We start from the raw sequence: 19,036 nt of genomic DNA, 5'->3' as shown, positions 1-19,036 counted from the left end.
ATATTTGTATATTGCAAATACTTCTTTTATTTATACTTTAAATAGACATTTATTTTAAGTGCCTAACATAACGGGGCTTCACCGTACAAGGAACAGGCCATATTGCCGGTCTGGGTGCAAACAATTCCGATTGATTTATTGTGGCAATGGTTAATACGATTAAGCGATTGTGTCCATACCGAGAGTGAAACAAAAGCCACTGTTTGGGGGCCATCACACTGAGTCTCACCTGTACCCGTGTGTGTATAGCCGGCGCATATGTGTGCGAGAGCTGGAGCTCAGCGGCTTTAATTGCCATTCGGTTGGGCTCAGTTTGTCTGGCCGTGTTTCTGTGGATGTGGATGTGAAAGTGGATGTGGTCGGGATTTATGCTTGTTCTACATGCATGTTGTACAAACAATTTAGCTGTAACTGCGACACACTCACACACACACACACACACACACACAGCGATAGCCTGCCTCAACACTCACACAAGCACACACGTACGATGGGAACTCGGTAAGCGTGCTGGACGACCTCCATTTAACACCAAACGTGTCATTTGTGGCCATTTGCTGGTTGTACATTTGTGTGTGTGTGTGTGCTCTGGTGCTTTACGAGGCTCTGGCTGCGTTTTGTGGTCTATTAAGTGGCCCGCACTAAACCAAAAAATATGCCATCATCTTTATGCGACTTGTGCAACAAGGCGTATGAGCGTTATGCCTCAAGTGAGCAACAAGCGCCGGCAAATAAGTACCCGTTCGTAAAGCTCAAGTTCCCATTGGATGGCCACTAAAATGCCTGAGTGCAGGGCGAACTGTTTGGAAGCCCCGAAGAAATGAGTGTGTAAACTAAAGTTCATTAAAAGTAAAATCTGAGTACATCAGGAACATGGGAAGGCAAGGTTCTACCACACTTCACTTTAAGTCGCAGTAAAGCAAAAGATTTTATTTGCTAAGTGACACAAAACTACATAGCTAGAATGATGGTCTATCTTGATCCACAATTTTAGGACTCTAATTAATCCACCTCTTCCAAACTAACACCCTTATAATACCTCTAGAAGTAAAAGTATAATAAACGCAGAGAGGGATCAAACTGGGTTTTCACGAGGGATGATAAGACTAAAATATATTTCACCAAGCTTTGATAATATTTCTGTACAAATTGAGTACTTAAAGAGAATTTTTGGAAAATAATCAGTAATATTTGTATACTACATAATTTGTTATAAACCTATGAATCATTCTAAGACAATCAGATATTTTTATGTGCTGTTCGTGCGATAGGTAATAAAACGTGTCATAAATGTTATTCTCAGTTCAAATTAAAAAGTTTATATGTTCTGGGTAATAGTTAAAAATGTTAATGGCATAATTATTGAGGAATGAATGCCATACCTAGTGATGGAATTGTACAAAGTACCCAAATAGGTACAGCCACCTAGACATCACTCATCACTGCCTGTGGACGAAGATGTTTACGACCCTGCCTGATGTGCATGCAACAGGGGCGGAGAGTCCTGCCGAGGATGGTGAAATGTCGACGGCTTCGCCCACGCCTGAGATAAAAGCGTCCAAGAAAACTTTCACCCGCCGCCGGAACCGAACTGAAGCAACAGTAGAACGGCGCACAGTAGAGCCAAGGCAACATGTATGGGTTGCATGAAGCTGCCTAAGCCCGCTTCAGGTTATGTGAGTGTCTTAAAAGTACATAAAATGCTGGCCAGGAATGCCTGGTGGCCTGGCACGGCTTTCCGGAAAAAGTGAGCAGCCCAGCGTCGAGCAGAGCGATGCCCAAGATAAACAAATAAACAAATTAATAAAAGGCAAATAATGAAACAAGACGGAAGCACGAGTCATAAATTAAATGGCAACAGCGAGAATTACTTATACGAAGGCGAGGGCAGACGGCGACTGCTACTCCAAAACTCCTTACAAAAAGTGTCCCCTTTGCGTTGTGGCTGTCAATTTTTCGTAGCATACACACAGGCGCGGGTCCTCAGCAAAAAAGTTTGGATAAGGAAAAAGAAGCCTGCCAGGCAGGGAATATGATGTGGCAGGAGCAACTGGGTGCCAGCACGAATAATCTACTAGCGATTTATTTGAGACGGAGTTGGCTCCGCCGCCCCAGCTACTATTTTGGTTACTTCCTTTATGCTCGAAATACTCCTATACTCGAGGGTATGCTGGATTCCTGGAAATGAGGGTAATGAATAACACTTTCACAAAGAAATTCCCATTAAAAAGTCAGTCTTTTAATGTAAAAGCATAGTAAAAATAAACAATATAAAACAGGGTGTTACATTGAATAATAATTCTTTAATTAACATTGAAGTGAAATCATTTAAGTTTTTTATTTGTATTAAAAACCTTACCTTGGAATAATATTATTAACGATAATAACTCAAACAAAAAATGGCGTTAAATTCTAAAGAATCATATCTTGCTATAGGAAAATCCCCCGAACTAGTCAACAGATTTTAAGATACCCTGGGGACCTTAAGGAATCCAATAGTCGGGTCACTCGGCCGTGGCGTGCTTTCTTGTTCATATTTCTAATTCCGCTTACTTTCCACCAACAACGATGGAACCCACGACGATGACGACGTCGCAGTCGCTCGGATTCGGATTTGGATTCGGATTCGCCATCGACATCGTTCTCGGCTCCATCGTGGTGGAGCATCGGCTCCTGGTCGACGGCCGCAGTCGTGCGTTGTCCTTTGCTGCTGTCGGTTGTGTTCGCGCTCCGGTGACTGTGTACATCCTGAATATCCTGCCTGAGTCGGGGACCTCGACTTTCTCGGAGCCAGCTCGGGCACACACCTGTGCGCTATCTCCCTCCACTGGCGACTAACGTAAGCAAATTTGCACGTAAATTGCGCTAAATTATCTTACAACACAGCAGAAATGTTGCCTGGCGCGGATTTCTTCGCGTGTGCTCGTGCCATCCACTCCACTCCACTTCACTTCACTCTGATCCCCATCCCGCCCTTTTCCTGAAGGGGAGCACTGTGGAGGGCAGGAAAAACACGAAATAACCGCTAAGTGTTTTACAAGTCGCAGGCGTTAAGTTGGCCATCCCGTGCCCAAGTTTTCCATGCCCTGTCTCGCGGGGCTCAGGCCATAATGGCAAACAAAAATCTGTGTAAGCAGCTTTGCTGGCGGCTGGGAAAAACCCGCTAGCCATCAGCTTGTCAACGGTTTTGGGCACTTTTTTGTGTAGTTCCTTATTGAATTTTAAAGATCGCGAAAAGTGCGGCGTTTTACATGCAAATTCAGGACACTAGCTTCCCAGTTGGCTGCGAAAGTGAAAAAAGTGATGGCATGGCAAGAACATAAATTAAAAACTTTCGCTTTTAATTCAATTAACAACTTTCGTGTGCACAAAAACAATGAAAGCTATTTACCTTTTTTTAATGGAAAGTTATTTGTAATTACCTACTCAAACTAGCACTGCACTAATTAGCAAGGTTTTTTAACATTTTATGTTTGCATAAAGTTGGCATAATTAATTCAAGCAAACAAAGTTTTTGACTGATTACCACAACTCTACTTTAGCTTTAAAACTATAAATTTATTTATATATAAGGTAAGCGTTAATTGACTCTGCTAGAATATTTCAGCAGAAATATTTTTGGCTTTAAACATTCATAATTGACGATAATTTATTTTGTTCGCTACTGAGACTTTGGCATTTTGTTCTTGAACGTTTTTATCTCCTGGCATTTTATCAGTTTGTTATTAGTTCATAAATTAAACCATCCTTTCTAAGTATGAATTTATTTATGTGTATTCACGAAAACTAACCAACTACTTCAAACCAAAATCTGCTTTAAACTTTTTATTTCCCAAATACCAAAATGCGAAAAGCAATATATTTCTGCATTCCAATTTAAGGAATTTGTAATATTTCAATGATCGAATAATATTTGGATTGCCTTAAATTTAGTTATTCGTATTTAAATAAAGAAATGGTTGAAACTATTCTGTCGTTTGCCTGGAATTAATTATTTTCCAAATGCCAATAGGCAATCCATTTCAACATTCCCTCTTAAATTAAATTTAATACTTCGTTAAAATTTACAAGCCAATAAAATGGGTAAATATCCTAGTTAAGGTGCTGATTCATTTCTGCCTCAACCACTTTAAGTCATAGCCTAAAATTTGTGTGGCTACATATGGCATATTTTCCGTAGAATATCCCCGGGGTGTCCCCCAGGATCTCGGCAGGATTCGTTGATGTAGGCTCTTATGCTCCGCCCGGCGGTTCGGCGAACTCCGCCCAAGGTCCTGGCACTTGTCAGCAGGAGGGATTACTCCATCCGCGCAGCTCCGCTGGCCACATTTTATTGTTTGTCAGCATTTACATGTCCTTTTTCCCCGCCGTCTCCTGCTGCGAATGCGAGTGTGAGTAATGGCTCGACAGTTGCGTTGTTGTGCTTTGGTGTCCTTGTTAGCCACGCATAAATTTTAATAGTTTTCCTATGCTTCAAGTGGCCCTCGGTATCTGTATCGGTCTCTGCCCACCTCAGCTCAGTGCCACCAACTCACCTGCCCACGTTCACTCTGTGGGTTCCGAGTGTCTAAAAATAAAGCCCGGCCCGTCGACAAGCTTATCCCAGCCTTGAGCTGTTCAAAATGGAATTATTAATATTTCACGTACCGAAATATAGACATGACCGACTGAAAATGCTTTCCACACACGGCTGACTGCGGCATTCCCTCGCTTTCTCCGACTTTCTCCGACTTCCCCCAACATGACGGTTGTTTATTCGCGCATCAGGACTCGTGGGCCTGTTTAATCATAACGAAATGCGGTTCACCTATATATATACACCCCTGTATTTGTATATATAATGCGGGGGCGGTGGGTGTGCGTGTGTGGGTTTGGATTTCCATTAGCGCATTTCATTTTAATTAAACTGGCAACTGTCACGTAGTCAATCGATTTGTTAGGCATTAGGGCAGTAATTTGGTTTCCACCCCCGCCCTTACACAGGCATTATCCTTAGCTTTTTTGATTTGTCTTACCCAACTATGAACAAGAAGTTGATAAAGTAAACTTTTCGAAAAAGTTCAAAAGTTTTTCGGCAAATTGCGGTCGTCCACCAGAAATACTCGAACAAACAGGGCGGACAAACTTTTCGGGATATACTTGGCCCAACTACAAGTGGAATTTGTGGCCACAATTTCAATATTAATTTCAACCCACACTACATCGACCACCTGAAAGGGTAAGAAAACAATTCGAATTTTACAAAAATACCTGGTAGCTCAATTTGACCCAGATTGGGTATCGCTTAACAATGTGTAAACTGTCTAAACGAATTATTTGCCATAATATTTTGCTGGGACCAAAGCCGTTTGCATAGTTGGCTAAAAGTTTTCGGGTTTTTGGCCCAACTCAGACTTCGAGTATGACTCTCAATTAAACGCATTTTAAGCGTTTTATGTGCTGCCAAACTTTTGTGGCATAGTACTTAGGTGTCGGGAAAAGACGGATGAGGGCGAGGGTGCTTAGAAAAGTTTTTCAATCGATGGCATAAAAGCAGCACCACCAGCCAATTAATGCCCAAAAAAGCAGGAAAACAAAACTGTGAGTGGAAATTGGCGTGTTTGTCTGCGATTGTTGTGCGTGCCTTTGTTTCTGGCCTGAAAATGAGGATGGGCCATCGTCTGCTTTTGAAGTAGTTCATTAAGTGATTGTTTGATTGATGGCTTCAGGGGCCATCATCATCAATGAATTGCCTGCATCTTCATCTTCAAGTTCATCTGATTTGATTTTCATTGCCCGATACCGCACTTTGTTTGGCTTTTAATTGGCCAGCCCGTCAAGGCTAAGTAAGCGGATAACCGGGCTGTTTATTGGGGGCGGAACACGCTGTTAATAATAGCCAGGATATGGGGTCAGCTATAGATATTCGACCTTGAGAAGTCCATCGCTGCACTGACTTGCAACTGGACGGAGCACGGTGGCCGGTTTTGATTGATGACCTGGCTGGAAATAAATTGGAGTGTGTTATTAATAAGCTTATGGTCCTGCTATAATGGTCCTTTGTCTGGCAGTTGATTGAATGGCAACTCAATTATCTTATTCAATTGGATAAAAAGGGATTTGTCCGAGGTAGGAAAAGGTTAATTGAAAATCAATCTAAATTGGTAAGTGAAGCTTTTCAATTTGTATAACACTTGGACATAGAAAATTTTAATGATTTAAGCTAGTGTATAAATTTAAAACGAGAACGGAAGCTAGCTTGAAAAGCCGAAGCTTGTTATACTTAATGAAACATGTAATAATTTAGGTTAGGAATTAGAAGAAAAAACTTAAAAAAATCTGTTGTTCATTTATGCTAGTTTTTTATCCGTATACCAGTTAAATGTTTTAGTATACAATGTTCCTATAAGAATGATATCCCTAATTACCTATTTACCTACATAATTACCCTGTGAATAGTTATTCAGGCAATTTGTATATTCACATGATTAGAGATAGACAAATCGCAATTCTTGCGAAATAACTCAATCAACTCGTCTGCCGAAAATCAAGCCACGTTACGTATACGCAGCGGATGCCCGTTGACAGTGTATGCCCAACTAACTAGCTGCCAGCAAATAGACGGGCACACATGGAGATGCGAGGCCATTGTGGATGGATGGGTGAGGTGGTGGAGAAGGGAAAGGGGAAAAGGAATCAGCCATTCATAAACACAGGCCCCCCATTCGGGCCTGCTCATCTGTCAGCTGGAGTTTGGTTAGTCAAACGTTTGTTACATTTCGCTGGCTAAAAATACAGCGTGTGTATCCGAGACTCCATAGGTGGTTCCATAGTGCCAGGTGGGCTGCGATAGTAGTTCGCTTATCTAATTATAGCTTCATTACGGCGCTGCCTGATGGAACTTGGATGGTTCGGTGGGGATGGGCCACCAATAACCATCCCAAACCACCCATCGCCGAAGGACAGGCGCTGGCAAGTAGGCCATGTGCAACCCATTTGGCTCTGGCCTAGACATATTATTATCTGGCCAGGCAGGCAGCTAGTTTTCCCAGCTCTCGATGGGAACCCATCCCCCCCCCTCGATGTCAGTCAACATAATCATCGTCATCGGGCGAGAGTACATTATCGCAGGCTTGATAATGAACAGGCAGCGCGAAATTGCAGCCATTAGTTGGCCCAAAAAGCTGGTAAAGAGGCCCTTAGAGTGTTTACCACTTGGGCGCTGACATTTTCTTGCTACTGCGGGAATTCTACAGAAAAAAGTGTCGACCCAGTGATTTGATTTTATTTGATTTGCCTTCACTTTTCATGTGATTTCTCGATTCCTTTCTCTCTTTTTTCTGTTGTATTTTTTTGGCTCTTGTTGACGCTGATTGAATACAAATACAAATATAAACAAATGGCGCTCACCTGCACGTAAATAAAAGCTTTAATACATCAACAAATAATGGCATGTCTGACAGTCACCTCGATTCCCCGCCCTCGCATCCGTTTCCGTTTTCCCTTTTTATATATATATATATATTTTTCTTGTTTTATTTCTGTTTCTCTGCCATGCTGGCAGCAAATTCGATTTTCAACATTTTACACTTTGATTTTGTTGCTGCCGCTGCTGTCCTTGTCATTATGTGATTTTGGTATTTTGCGGAAAAAAACACACAATAGAAATAATGGCAAGAAATGGGGATGCTTAGAAGGCGTCGCCTCGAAAATTCCCCGTAGAGCATTTGACTTTAACGGCGTTGGGTGTTCGAGGCTCGGATTATATTGACATGTTATGATGCGTGGCCGAACTGCCGTATACTTGCTTATATGGCTCCGTAAATGCTGCGTGTTCGGCATGGCCAACAGCAGCGGTCCTTTGTCCCCTTCTCCCCCCCCGTTGCAATATTCCCCTCCGATATTAATTCAATCACTTTAGTTGCATGCCCCGCTTTATGGACAGTCCTCGGATCATCAAACTCTCGTCTTTGACCTTTATGGCATTCGGCAAACTCGGCTGGAACACATTTATGGCTTTCAGTTTGGCGATGAAACTTTAAATTTCCTTCCTTCCTTCCTTCCTTTCTGTTTGGGGGAAATCTTCCTCAGAAGGGACAGGCCATAAGCCTGCTGGGATGTATCTATATCTATATTTATCCTTATTGTGGCGGATGCTGAGGCTGGATCCGAAGCTGATGCCGTTGTTGTCTGTATTGTTTCTTGTCAGCTTGAGTTTTTCGTGATTTTTCATGTGTCTGTTGTCTGTCGTCAGCAGAAAAGAAAAGCTGCTCTCTAAACCATTCTCTTTCGCCCCCGATTTTCCCACTGAATATCTGAGAGCTGCCCCAAGCAATTCCGCCACAGAGTGGGGAATTCGAAATGGGGATGACCTTTGCCAACAATCGGTTTCCATTTCCAAATCGCATTATATATGCTGCACCAATAAAAGTTAAATTGTCCTCCGACTGCGAGAGGACATCAATATGGGATTTCATACATGTCTGCTTAATATTTCAGCGTGGCCGTCAAAGGATATCGGAAAAAAGGGACTCCCAATGCGATTTATCAAAAGCTGGGTGGGTGAATGAAATCGAAATTAGACTGTGTGGCAGCAGCGAGTTGATTGAATCCAGAATCGAGTTGACATTGTGCAAACTTTTGGCAACAACAATTCGTTTGCATTTTGCCAGCTAACACTTGAATGCGACTATAAATCATTTATTGAAATGCATTTCTTTGTGGAGACAAGTTTAACAAGTTTTTAGTCGCCACACGTGTGAAATAATTGATGGCTCTGGTTTTGTTTTCTGTTCGCAAATAACAAGTCGTTTTCACAACCAAAAACATAGATGGCAATATGGTGGTTTCCACTTACCATTTAATATGCTTTCGTTTACAATTCAATATGATTTTTGAACTTTTTCTGCCTTATTAAATGTTTATTTATGGCTAGAGTGCGTGGTCTGACCTCATAGCACGTGCCACTTAAAACTGTCTGAGAAAAGATACAAGTTCAGTAATGAAAATTGAAATTTAAGACCTAGAAATGCAGACAATTTACTTTTTAATCCGAATTTCAGCTTTCAAGAAACTTATTTTATTGAAATCCCATTACGGTTTATGTTTACCCGCTTCTGGAAAAACTCCCAAAACTCAAACTCAATTTTGCGAAAAGTGCGTAATTGTAGCTAATGGCTCTGCAAAGTTGGCCCAATCGGCTAAGGGCGGATAACTCCCAATCAGATGTTTACGCACACTTGGATCTGGCGTGTGTGCTGGGTAAATAAAATAGGTAGAAAATGGCTGGTATATTAGCCAGCGAAATGCCATAAAAATGTGCTCGCATTTATACACTCGAGTGTGCTCCGGTGTCCCATAAAAAGTCGGAGCTCGAGAGCAGAACAAAGCAGAGACATTCGATTCACTTGCGTGCCCGCCCATTTCCCTGGGTACACTGCAAGAAATTAGGTTGAATAGGTGCCGCAGAAATCTATAGAGATTGTTAAGTGTTGTTGGCAAGCTTTAAAATCAACCATCTTTGAATTATAAGCTAAGTATTCTGTTTAAAAAATTGGATTGATTCAATATAAATTGTTTTCCCATTTTCCAAAAAATCATTCTTCCAACAAACGATTATTAATTCATAAATTTATGTTTTATTTTAGTTTTGAAATGTTTGTTTAATTTATGCCACCCAATTTATTTGTTTAGAGAAGTATAGCTGCCTAACAGGTTTATGACTTTTGGTATTCGGTTTTTGGGTGTTTTCCAATCATCCTTTTTTTCGTCTGAGCATTGATATGTTTTTATAAACGGTTCGGAATTGGCTTCTGTGTAGTCATCTTTTTTGGGCCAGTCCCGTTGAGAGACAGGGGACACACACATCCACTCGCAGGAGTACAAATGCAAATGGCAATTGACTTTCGGTGCGGATGGATCGGGTGGCCAAGGAAATGGGCGGAAGGACTGGGGACCTGGGCGCTGAGCACAATGTCAAATTCAATCGCCAGCGAAGGTCGCGCACTTGGCATGAAAAGGCCAAAGTCAAAGTCAGAGCTGAATCCCAAGCCCAAGGAAAAGCAGAAGCCATCGACATTGAGTATTGAATTAGGTGAGTGACTCCGGCGGAGACCCCGGCCGTGCCGTGTACGTGATTTCATGCTAATTGTTTGGGCATGGGCAGTGCAGCAGTTTGCATGGCCCGAGGCTCCTGGCTTCCAAATACTCTTCGGCAATTTTGCGCTCCGTTTGTCAATGTCGTCTGAGGAACTTTGGAATTGTCGTCGCCTTCTCGGGGCCATCCAATTAATTAACGCTAATGAAGTTGCCGCAGACTCCGACTCCCACTCGCCCGATTGTCTGGCAAAGTTTTTATTTGGACTGCACACTTTTGAGGTGGCAAGAAGGATGTAAGGATGGATGGGAGGCAGGGGATCTAATCGCTCAAGGTCTCGGCTGCAGGTTGCTCAGCTGGCAGTCGGTTTGCCCCAGCAGACAAAACCAAAACCAAGCACTCGTGCCAAGAGCAGGATGCCTCCTGGCTCACCTGCCTGAAACAATCGGCACTGAAAGTAACAACAATTGAGCAAAATACTTTCCTGTGCTTTTACTTTTTGCCAGCTCTTTTTGTTGTTTCCACTTTTCCCCCCATTTATATTTTTTCAACCTTTTTTTTTCCTTGCCAAAAGCAGTAGCAGCAGCCACAACTACAACAAAGCCCTCTCCATGATGCTTTTGTATGTGTGTGTGTGTGTGTGAGTGCTTGTGTCCTTGATAAGGATGCATCTTTTCTATTGTTAGCTTGGCATTTTGAAAAATGTTCTCAACATGTAGCTCGCACTCTCTTCGTTGCCTCTTTTTGCTCAGCGGCTTTTGAAGTATGTGTGCGTCTGCCTATGTTACATGACTGCACGTGCTCCTAGACTCTCTCTCCTCCCGAATCCTGTCTGCCATGTCCTTTCTGCCCAACGCCCACTCCCACTCCCACACCCACACCCACTCTGCACTCGGAAATAATTTGAAATGCAAAATCATGCGGAAGGCAGGCGCAGTGCGGCAGGAGCAGGAGCAGGATGCCAGCCACCTGCTCACCGACATCCTGGTGGCACTTGTTGTTGTTCTTGTTGTTCTTGTCGTTGTGGCCTAAGCACACTCAAATACTCAAATACACAGAGCGACGCACACACGCACCCGCAGGCTCGCAGATACTCGTGCATAGGTTCACAGGACCTGGGCAGTCGTGCGTGGTTTCTATCAATTTGATACCCTGGAAATATGATTGAGAGATGGTTGTAGACTGCGGACAGCGGTTGTGTTCCACTTTTGTGGAGTTAGGCCCACCATTTACATTATAAATATAAAAATTCTTGCCAATGGTTTTAAAATCAAGTACAAAGATTTAAAAAAAATGACCTACTGTTGCCAATTTAATTACTATTTATAATTATTTATTATCAATTTATATACTAGGGGTCCATGTTAAAAAATAACTTACAATTATGGCACTAGTCAAATCCAAGTAAACTACTTTATATTTGTAGCTACAGATCTTATTATATATTCTTGGTTATTATTTTGTTATTTATTTGTTAAGTGGAAAGAGTATTAATCATTTGTTTTTATTATTTATAAGTGGTTAATAGACTTAAATCTTGAGGTATCCTTTAAACTGAACACCTCACCTTTAAAGTAGTCTAGTTTTTGACAAGAGCTAATATGGAGCAACCCCACCTTTAAACATACCCACTCTCTGCTCGGGCGCCACTCGTTGTAATGTGTCAACAGAATTCTCTAAATATTTCAGACGTCCGCAAGGGAACAGCACCCTGTATATCAATTAAAGCGTCGCCAGCACGTTTTCGTCGTTATTTTTCCGTCATCAAGGGAGCCGGGTGAATTAAATGTCCTTTGTCCGCTTGTATGCGCATATACTGTAAGTCATTTCCGCAAGTTGTGAATTTATTTTAATAAAGCTGCGGTGCGTGGGAAAATGTTTGCTTCTCGTCTACACTCTTGGCTGACAAGTGGCAGGGCGACGGTCAAAGAGAACAGAGCCAACCCAAACCATGACGGGGCATGTGGGCAAACAGTTTTCACACTTTTTGGCTTTGGCCAGCAGTAACCGTATAAATGATATAAACAACGGCCGGAAGCGGAACGACATGCATCATGGATCCAGTGGCCAGTGCTCCAACGCTCGACGTGCAAACATTCACTGAAATATTCAGGAGCGATGGCTGCGGGGCCATAATTCTGCCACGGCAATGGAACTGCACATCGAGGGTGCATATTTGCGGGCTGCAGGATAAAGCCCTGCACATGTGAGCTTCACATGTGGAGAGCATCATCAGCGGCAGCCGCCGCAGCCAGCGAAATTAATTAAAAATTGCATAACCGACACTTTTATGGGGAAGCTGGCACCGGCTGGTTGGATGACTGGATGACTGGCCATTGTGGGAGATCAGGGCTTAGGGCTACACCTTTTTATCTTTCTTAATGTCTGACCCAATTTCCGGCAGACGAGAATGCAATTTAATTAGCACACCTGCGGGGCAAAGGCATAGAAATAGATAAAATAGGTAAAAAAGTATAACCTTTATTCAGGTTAGCTGATACAAACATATTGGCTGAATTTTAGCTAGTCCTTTTTCCATATTCAAATTGCATTGTGGTTTGTGAACTGTAAGTTAATAAATATATACATTAATTTTGTCATGAGACCTGAAATGTGTGCACAATACATGTTAGCTTTTGTAAAGCCATTCTAAATAATTAATTAATTAATTAATTCCATATTTGCTTTATCCGTAAATGGATATCAATGACATTTTCAATTGAATCGTGTGTTTTGCATAGTAATTTATGCGAAACAATTTCTTGCCTGCCTGCCTGTGTTTATTTTGTAAATATTCCCAAAATGTTGCTCGAATTATGCAGTTCATTATTCATCCCGGGACCACTCCACTCGAAATACACAGGATGAAAGGCCGCAGGAGCCGCAGGACCAGCTGTTGTTGTCAACGCTCCTGCCGTCAGGCCACAAAAATGCAGACCTGAAAAATGCCAACTAAAATGCTCATCTATTTTCAGTTAAGGTGTGTGTTTGTGTATGCGAGTAAAGTAAACCAAATGTACAAACACACGCAAAAAAACATGATCTAAGAAAAACACATATTTTTCATTGAAAAGGTTGTGTAATAAAACATGCCATTTTAATTTCAATCGATAGAACTATGAACTAACAATAGGTAACAAAATAATAGTTACTTACAAGTTTTATTTTTTGACGACTTCTGAGATTTATAGTTATTCTATTTCTGATTTGGCTAAAGTGTGTACTTATTTTGGCAAGGGTAAGTGTTTTTCAATTTGGATGATTTTGAAACACATTGTTGTCAATAGTTTATTTTGTGACTATTACACGGAAAATGTTGGCCTCGATAAAATACCAAAAATGGGGCCAATAAATAGTTATAGCATTTTGATAAGCTAATCTCTAACTAATTTTAGAGTATTTTTTTCGAGTGTTTGTTCCTAGAATGCTGCTCGAAAATGGGCAACGCGTTGTTCAGGCGGGCAGCAATGCAAATAGCTCGTAATACTGCAATTTAAAATGTAAATGCGAACAAGGCCAAGTCCGATGATGGCCAGCATATGAATATGTACTGGTATCTGTGCGATTGTGAGGGCCATAATCAAGGCGGAGAAAGTGGGGACAGGGGACTGGGGGCATGTCCAGATGAATAATTGAACTTTCACTTCCGCCTTGTCAGCCTGATTGCCTCTGGTGGTGGTGGTTTCTTCTTAATATATATATTTTTTCTCTTTTTTATGTTTCTGGTTTCCCTCTGTTGTTTGATTTAGCAAATGGTCGACATAAACGCAACAAAGTTGGCTTTGTTTTCCATTTGATGGCCCGCACAACTTTTTCTCGGTTGCGGCTGACCGCTGTCAATTTATCTTTGCATATTTCCAGGCGTCCAATTAGTTTCGATTCGCTGCCGATTCGATTCGATTCGATTCCTTTTCCGTTTGGGTTCGATTTGTTCATCGGGGTGACAAGCGTTTCAGCCCGATTTCATTTCCTTCGACCGCCTTTGTCTTGGGGCTTTTAGCACTCAATTAAATCGCTTTTCGAGGGACATATTTATGAGCCCGCCAGTTCCCTTGGCCTTGCTGTCCTGTTTGTAATCCTCCCAATGATAAATGACTTCATCTCGATTGGTTCACTCAATTAGAAGGCACTGCGTGTGCTTAAGTGGCATCTTCGGGACTTAGTCCAAACCGATTAGCGGAAGGATGGCAAAATAAAGAGTCCCCCTTTGCATAAATTAAAAATTAATTAAGAGCCAAGAATGGCGGGCCAAAACGCTCTTCGAAAAGTAATTAAGGCTGACCATCAATCCAAAAGCCGCAGACGAACCCAAACCTTAAGAAAAATTAAAACCAAATCCGTGTCCAAACAAACGAAAGATTCCAAATTAATTTTTTCTCCTTTTCGTCTTTTTGTGTGGGCCGAGAGCAAACATCAACGCTTGTGGCTCGGCCCAAGTCGCTCAGCTGTAAATAAACAGAGGCAAATTCAAATAAGCAAAGAATAAGCAAAAATAAATAACTAACAAGCCAAAGTTGCTCCTAACTCCCAGACCTCCTGACTGCATCGCCACAATGGACCGGGGCCAAAGCCAAATAAATCACATCCATTCACAGTGTGCGAGTGAAGCGTAGCATGTCCTGGCAAGGACCCATCCCATCCTATCCATTCCATCCCATCCCATCCAACCCACCGACCTATACAGCCAATTTCGGTTCACAGACAGTGGACTGACAAAACATTTTATTGGGCCAAAAATACACCACAGATTTCATTTGATGTGCGTATTGATTGCACTGATTGATTTAAACTTCAATTGAATTGATAGCCGTTTTGAGAGGATATCATCGCCAGAATTCTCTCTCCATTTTAATCGCCAGCTCGGCATTTGCATCCACTGTATGCCCGGCTAACTTTGAAAGGTCAAATGAAGGCAAATCTGGGGAGCCCAAGAAAAAGGTAAAGATGCTGGCTGGATTTTCGCTTTCCCAAATGTATATGTATATTAAACAAGAAAGGCAAGCTAACTGGCGAGCCGAAGTTGATATACCCTTGCAGAATACCCTGTAAATTATATTCTCCAAAATTATTCATATGATGCATTCTTAATACTCATAAAAAATCCCAACATCCTAACTTTAAAAACACCAAAGTTATAGCATTTCCAATCGTTCAGTTATATGGCAGCTATAAGATATAGTCGGCCGATCCTTATGAACTTTGGTAGGTCGGATTGATTGGCCAAAAATAAAACCCATAGAAAATCCCAACTTCCTAACTTAACAAACACCAAAGTTATGGCATTTCAGATCAATCAGTTATATGGCGGCTATAGGATATAGTCGGCCGATCCTTATGAAATTTGGTAGGTCGGATTGATTGACCAAATATAAAACCGATAGAAAATCCCAACTTCCTAACTTTACAAACACCAAAGTTATGGCATTTCCGATCAATCAGTTATATGGCAGCTATAAGATATAGTCGGCCGATCCTTATGAAATTTGGTAGGTCGGATTGATTGGCCAAATATAGGGCCCATAGAAAATTCCAACTTCCTAACTTTACAAACACCAAAGTTATGGCATTTCCGATCAATCAGTTATATGGCAGCTATAGGATATAGTCGGCCGATCCCGGCCGTTCCGACTTATATACTGCGTGCAAAGGAAAGAAGGCTGTGTGCAAAGTTTCAACTCGATAGCTTTAAAACTGAGAGACTAGTTTGCGTAGAAACAGACAGACGGACAGACGGACAGACGGACAGACGGACAGACGGACAGACGGACATGGCTATATCAACTCAGGAGGTGATCCTGATCAAGAATATATATACTTTATAGGGTCGGAGATGTCTCCTTCACTGCGTTGCACACTTTTGACCAAAATTATAATACCCTCTGCAAGGGTATAAAAATAACCGTTGATACACACCTGCTGTGAGTGAGTGATGTATTGTGCGGCCCCCATTCCCGTCGATTTCCAGTCAGAAAAAAGCTGAGACCCGGGGATTCTGGCTGCTGTATTGTTGTGGAGCATTGTCAATGCTTTTGACAATGGCACTTGGTCGGGAAAATTCGAGAGGTGCGGGTGGAGCGCCGCGACCTACGAGGCTTTTCAATTTGTTGTTCTTTATTGATTTAAAGTTCACTTCAGTCGCGGTCGCTTTGTTGGCGAGTGTCGGTCGCACACAAACCGCATGAAACTCATTTCCCCGAAGGAGCGGCAATGAAAGGACCCCATGTACATATACATATAGCGCACGCAAATAAACACAATTCCTCTGCTGACATTCGTATTTGTTGGCCGGAGTTTACTTAGTTTGCTCGACATGGGAATTACACGTTCTCGGCTCCCAAATGTTTGCCTACTCCAAAGCAGAATAGAGGTGGAGTATAACATTCAAGTGGGGAATTGGCGAAAGTGTAGCCCAAGGCAATGGCACTCGAGTGGAGAAGGGCTGGCATCGATTACCAGGCAAGCAAATTGCTAAATAAATGTACATAATTTGAAAATTGACATTTGCTAATGATAAGCCCCTGTCGCTGATGCTGAAATATGGCCAAAGAGGCAGCATCTGGATTTCAGGAAGGGGATGAGATGGAATTCAGGCAGCAGCTGGTGCCTTCGCAGGAAGGAAGCTAAATTTTGGAGGCCCCCAAACGGAAATTTCCCCCCCAACGGCACAGAAATTGAAGCTGTTTATGGTAAATTAAACCAATTGAGTGGGATTACGTTTTGGACCTACCCACTGCGACGCCTGCAAGTGTTTTGCTGGCCGGGTTTCAATTTCATTGTCTGCCCGAGCCTGCGGCTAACGAAATTTATATACCCACACAATGCCATCAAAGGCACAAGGTGTTTATGGGCTTAACTCCGGCTCTGATTCTGCTCACTCATCCGCCTCCCAGATTTGCATGTTCCACGACTCGGGACTCGGGACTCAGCAGGCGGATAGAAGACAAATAGCCAGCACGTTGCGGTTCATTTGGCTGTCACAACAAATGCCGAATTGATGCAAATGTAAATGGATATCGAATCCCGAACGCGCCTGCGGAATACCAAGCAGAAGTCAAAAGATGAATTTAAGGAAATTCCGAGATACTCTCTACACTCCAACGACAGTTAAAGCCAGCTTTATCGGTATAATTTCATCAGGCACGTAGCCAGGTTGCGGAAATGTTGTACATTATATTTTTGAAAGAAAAAAAATATACAAGCATTGCTGAAATATTTCTAATTTAACAGTTTGGATACTTAAAATAAGGTTTAGTCAAACTGAATTACTAACAAGGTTACCCAAAGTTTTTCCGTGATTTATTTAGCACTTCTACGCTCATAACTTTTCCTACAGCCATCCGATTTCAATGTGGCATACGTCTAAATGATTGTGGTTTAATCCTCTAAAAAACTGTGTTCTCAGTTTGGTTTGTATTTTGGGGTCGATTTTTCGTCATTTTTACAGTGTTACCCCTTTCCAAATTTTCGAAAAATGGCTTTCCAGAAAAATTACCTAAAACCTGCACTTCTCAGCCCATAACTTTTCTTACAGAGATCCGATTTCAAAGTGCTATATCTCTAAATGATTGTGGTTTAATTCTCTAAAAATCTGTATCTTCAACTTGGTTTGTATTTTGGGGTCGATTTTTCGTCATTTTGACAGTGTTACCCCTTACCAAATTTTCGAAAAATGGCTTTGCAGAAAAGTGACCTAAAACCTGCACTTCTAAGCCCATAACTTTTCTTGCAGTCATCCGATTTCAAAGTGGCATACCTCTAAATGATTGTGGTTTAATCCTCTAAAAAACTGTGTTCTCAACTTGGTTTGAATTTTGGGGTCGATTTTTCATCATTTTTACAGTGTTACCCCTTTCCAAATTTTCCAAAAATGGCTTTGCAGAAAAGTGACCTAAATCCAGCACTTATAAGGCCATAACTTTTCTTACAGACATCCGATTTCAATGTGGCATACCTCTAAATGATTGTGGTTTAATCCTCTAAAATACTGTGTTCTCAACTTGGTTTGTATTTTGGGGTCGATTTTTCGTCATTTTGACAGTGTTACCCCTTACCAAATTTTCGAAAAATGGCTTTGCAGAAAAGTGACCTAAAACCTGCACTTCGAAGCCCATAACTTTTCTTGCAGGCATCCGATTTCAAAGTGGCATACCTCTAAATGATTGTGGTTTAATCCTCTAAAAAACTGTGTTCTCAACTTGGTTTGAATTTTGGGGTCGATTTTTCATCATTTTTACAGTGTTACCCCTTTCCAAATTTTCGAAAAATGGCTTTGCATAAAAGTGACCTAAATCCAGCACTTCTAAGGCCATAACTTTTCTTACAGACATCCGATTTCAATGTGGCATACCTCTAAATGATTGTGGTTTAATCCTCTAAAAAACTGTGTTCTCAACTTGGTTTGAATTTTGGGGTCGATTTTTCATCATTTTTACAGTGTTACCCCTTTCCAAATTTTCCAAAAAATGGCTTTGCAGAAAAGTGACCTAAATCCAGCACTTCTAAGGCCATAACTTTTCTTACAGACATCCGATTTCAATGTGGCATATCTCTAAATGATTGTGGTTTTATTATCTAAAAATCTGTATATTCAACTCGGTTTGTATTTTGGGGTCGATTTTTGGTCATTTTAATGATGTTACCCCTTTCCAAATATTAAAAAATGGCTTTGCTGAAAAGTGGCCAAAATCCTGCTCTTCTAGGCCCATAACTTTTCTTACAGACATCCGATTTCAATGTGGCATACCTTTAAATGATTGTGGTTTAATTCTCTAAATATCTGTGTATAAATCTTTGTTTATAATTGTGAGTCGATTTACTTCACTTTAGTGTCAGCCAGGTTAGCAAAATAAAGCTCTACTACTCATTTCAATTTATTTGAGCATCAAACAAAAATGAAATACAGATTAAATTGTTTCTTAAAGTAAATGCAGTTTAGATTTAAATATCCTCGTAAATGCCAAC

The 19,036-nt window shown here is 41.5% G+C and overlaps 1 protein-coding gene across 1 annotated transcript in view; it reads left to right on the top strand.

The window, feature by feature from the left end:
• Window positions 1-2,705: 2,705 nt before the first annotated feature.
• Window positions 2,706-19,036, top strand: part of LOC108044527 (octopamine receptor beta-1R) — a 27,809-nt gene continuing 11,478 nt past the window's right edge. Inside the window, exon 1 of the mRNA XM_017123567.2 lies at window positions 2,706-2,839. The gene's annotated coding sequence lies outside the window, so the exon portion shown is untranslated. The remainder of the gene's footprint in view (window positions 2,840-19,036) is intronic.

The sequence above is a fragment of the Drosophila rhopaloa genome, unplaced genomic scaffold, assembly GCF_018152115.1.
Source record: "Drosophila rhopaloa isolate 14029-0021.01 unplaced genomic scaffold, ASM1815211v1 contig_167, whole genome shotgun sequence".
In the NCBI taxonomy this organism is placed as follows: Eukaryota; Metazoa; Arthropoda; class Insecta; order Diptera; family Drosophilidae; genus Drosophila; species Drosophila rhopaloa.
The sequence above is the reverse complement of the archived record's forward strand: the minus strand, read 5'-3'. Positions and strand labels throughout refer to the sequence as shown.